Source organism: Odocoileus virginianus, unplaced genomic scaffold (assembly GCF_023699985.2).
Source record: "Odocoileus virginianus isolate 20LAN1187 ecotype Illinois unplaced genomic scaffold, Ovbor_1.2 Unplaced_Contig_31, whole genome shotgun sequence".
Lineage (NCBI taxonomy): Eukaryota > Metazoa > Chordata > Mammalia > Artiodactyla > Cervidae > Odocoileus > Odocoileus virginianus.
The window spans coordinates 152,546-156,983 of record NW_027224348.1 but is presented as its reverse complement, the minus strand read 5'-3'; positions in this window follow the sequence as shown (position 1 = coordinate 156,983).

Below are 4,438 nucleotides of genomic sequence, written 5' to 3'. Positions count from 1 at the left end.
GAAAACGGCAGAGGAACCAGAGATCAAATTGCCAATACCAGCTGGATCATCAAAAGAGCTAGAGAGTTCCAGGAAAACATCTCTTTCTGCTTCATTGACTATGCCAAAGCCTTTGACTGTGTGGATCACAACAACCTGTGGAAAATTCTGATGGGAATATCAGACCACCTGACCTGCCTTTTGAGAAATTTTTATACAGGTCAGGAAGAACAGTTAGAACTGGACATGGAACAATGGACTGGTTTCAAATAGTAAAAGGAGTACGTCAAGGCTATATATTGTCACCCTGCTTATTTAATTTATATGCAGAGTACATCATAAGAACCTTTGGGCCGGATGACACACAAGCTGGAATCAAGATTGCCAGGAGAAATATCAATAACCTCAGATATTCAGGATACACCACCCTTATGGCAGAAAGTGAAGAATAACTAAAAAGCCTCTTGATGAAAGTGAAAGAGGAGAGTGAAAAAGTTGGCTTAAACCTTAACATTCAGAAAACTAAGATCATGGCATCTGGTCATGTCACTTCATGGCAAATAGATGGGGGAGAAGTGGAAATAGTGACAGCTTTTATTTTGGGGGGCACCAAAATCACTGCAGCCATGAAATTAAAAGATGCTTACTCCTTGGAAGGAAAGTTATGACTGACTTAGACCATATATTAAAAAGCAGAGGCATTACTTTACCAACAAAGTTCCATCCAGTCAACACCATGGTTTTTCCAATAGTTATGTATGGATGTGAGAGTTGGTATATAAAGAAAGCTGAACATCGAAGAATTGATGCTTTTGAACCATGGTGTTGGAGAAGACTTTTGAGAGTCTCTTAAACTGCAAGGAGATCCAACCAGTCCATCCTAAAGGAGATCCGTCCTGAGTCTTCATTGGAAAGACATGTTGAAGTTGAAACCCCGATACTTTGGCCACCTGATGCGAAGAGCTGACTCTTTGGAAAAGACCTTGATGCTGGGAAAGATTGAGGGCAGGAGGAGAAGGGGATGATAGAGGATGAGATAGTTGAATAGCATCACCGACTCGATGGGCATGAGTTTTGGTTAACTCCGGGATTTGATGATGGACAGAGAGGTCTGGTGTGGTGTAGTCCATGGGCTGGCAAAGAGTCAGACATGACTGAGAGACTGAAATGAACTGAACTGAACTAAATATAAAAAGGCCCTTGCATTTGAAATATATATGCATTAGTCTTATTTTATTCAAAATTCTGATAGATTCAACATGACAAACTCCATATATATTAGTGTTTTTAAATGTACCTTTAACTGTGCAAGAGGTTCACACAATTTCTGAAGGGGAGATCATCTTTTCGTAATTACAGCTCTGACAACTTAGTTCTTCATTCTTTTCATACTTCAAACTGAGATTTTAGGAGCTGGATGAGAAAAATAAAGCAATCTTGAGTCTTCCGGTGGTCTATGTGAAAAGGAAGAGAATGAAGCAAAGGTGAGAAAGCCTCTTCTAGCTGGCGCCTTTCAGAACTTAAGTAGAGTCTTGTTTTTGAAGACTGAATTGGACTTCCTGCCATCAACCTTAAAAATACATAGAGAATACAAATTGTATCAAGTTATTTAATGTGAAGAAGGTGAAGGGCTGTTGTTAATTGAAGTTCTCCCAGAAGACAATTCTGTATCAAACAGAGTTTGATTTTTATGAGAGGTTAACTTTTCAGCACAAGTATGACACTATGGAGCTAATCATCAGTTTTCCTCTTTCCTGAAGGAACTTTCATCCACAGCTAAACTTTTTTTTTCTTTTTCTTTCCAAATACATTTAGTTGTAGTCCCTGCAGGAGAGGCAGATACCTGCTGATTTTCCTTAGCTCAAGAAAAGCAGTTTAATCTTTATTTATAGCATTTGTTAAGTATCTGCAGGAAATAGTGGGGTCAAGGTTTTAGCTAAGACCTAAGGTCTGTCCAAGGTGAAGCAAACTTTGCATTCTTGGGAAACTTATAATCTAAGATATAGATCCAGTGTTATTTTAAATTGGAACTACTGGGAATTAAAAACCCAGAGAAACAGTATCTAAGAAATAAGTGCTTTGCATTGCATTAAATTGATCTAATGGAAAAAAAAAAAAAATTCTAGTATGGTAGGTACTTTCATGGAAGCATACTTAGCCCAGCTTGTAGCAATTATGAGTTTGTATTCTTCCAGTCTTGTGAAAGAGTGGTTCTCAGCCTTGACTACACATTATTATCATCTGGGCAGCTTTAAAAACTCTTAATAGACTTTAACTCCACAAAACAAAATCTCTGGGACTAAGGTGTACTTTTTTTTTGTAGCTCACCAATATGCCTCCACGTTTGAGAACCCATATTATAAAAGATAACTTCTTCATTGACTGGAACCACATTGTACATTTTAGACAATATATGACTGAACTATATTGTACATTTTAGACAATATATGACAGGAGAATCAGTAACATCAGTGGTCAAAAAATCATAATCATACCAATTTCTTCATCAGTAGTTATTCCACTGGCTCTTTTGTTGCTTTATGAATTAATTTATAACTGATCATCTGAGAGATTCATAAAACTCAACTATAACTACAAATTAGATGCTTGTTACCAAATTCAAAATTTGTGGAGGAACCTTACTAACCTTCTTAAAGAAAAAGTAATACATCTTTCTCTAGGCAGACTATAAAGAACTAGGGTGAGAGGAGTGATTTCATTTCTATTCTCAAATACTTTAAGTGAATTTTATCCATCAATAGACCGTCTGCATCTGAATCTCCAAGCATATTTATTAAACATAAAGATTCTTTAGATCTACTGAATTAGAATCTCTGGGTTAGGACAGTTATCTCTATTTTTTATAGCCTCCCTGATAACTCTAATTTACAGTAAAGTGTAAGACTTATTTTATTCAAAGCAATAACAAGTAAATAGGGGAAATTAAAAATCCCTAAAGACTGTTCTAACAAAATGATATAAAAGAAATTTTAAATGATTAATTCCAGAAAGAACAGTGACATTTGTCTTGGACTTTTTCTTGGAAATTTAGATGGGAAAACAAGTAACAGAAAAACAATATTGAGAATAGTTTCATTGTGAATTTTCATTTCTATCAGTAAGAAAAGTCATACATAAACACAAATTGTAATTAAAGTAATAATAATGCCTTAAAAGCAGTTTTCTTTGAAAATTTCTGTCATTTGATTAATTGTAAGAAGTAAATTATACAATTTTCAGTAGGGTTAAAAACACTCTATATCTGTTCCTACTAATTAAGTACAGATCCAATATGATGGTATGACATTTTTAAAAAGCACATTTCAAAGAAAATATTTTTTCTTTAAAAATAGCTTAAATAATTATAAAAATATTGCCTGTTCACTGTAATATTCAAATGCCAAAAATAGTTCTATCAAAATAAACATCATCAGAAATTTCATCACTTTTGTATAAAAGACAAGCAATTTGAAGGAATTTACATAGATAAGGCAACTGATGTACTGTAGCTTATTTTTCTTTACTCAATGATATGGTTTGTACTTTTTTTCAGGAACTGGAAGTATATATTATGATTTTAATGACTATAAGGAAAAGTGATGCACTAGAATTATTTTAATAAATCCTCTTCAAGGGGTATTTGGGTGGTCTTATCAAGTTTTCTCTACTATAAATTGTGTCTTAAGGTGAATCTCATGTGAGCATATTTTCAAACATGTTGAAATTGTCCCTTTTGTGTAAACTGCTAAAAGGCATTTTTTATGTATCAAAAGTAATCAGCATTTTATACATAGATTTATATTATTAACAAAACCCAGAAAAATTGCACCATAACATCTGAGGTTATCTTTTATTTTGCACCTTTTCTCAAATTTATTGAAGTTTTTCTTTTCATATTTTAAATGATTATCTAACCATTGCTTTACTTTTATTTTAAAGATACTAGTGAAATAATATATATTTTTTTGTATTAGCCTTCATGAAAGGAAGTCCAGATTTATTATTTCATACATAGTATCTTTCCCTGTCACCAACAGACACTTGGTTTATGATCTCATTGAGTAGGATGCCAGGGTGGGTAGAAAGGCAACTGACATCCCAGATAGGCCATCGTGTCCACCTGATTAAAAATCATGTTCTATGGTGAAATTTTTCAAGTAGGAGATTATGTGGCCTGTGTTTATATTTACCCTATGTACCTTTTCTGAGGGAATATGTCAACATACCTCACTCACTATTGCTCTTTCAATCCTATTTTTTAAAATTATTTGATCAAATAGGCAAATTATTAACCACTACCTGTGAATAATTGAACAACCCTACTTGAGGTAATCTCTCCCTCCATGCAAATATAAAGCTAAATTCTGCCCATCGGAAGACTATTGTTTCAACACTGTCTTTCAAAGCCACATATTAATGAAGCCACATATTAATGGGACTGTAATTCGGTGCCATCCAT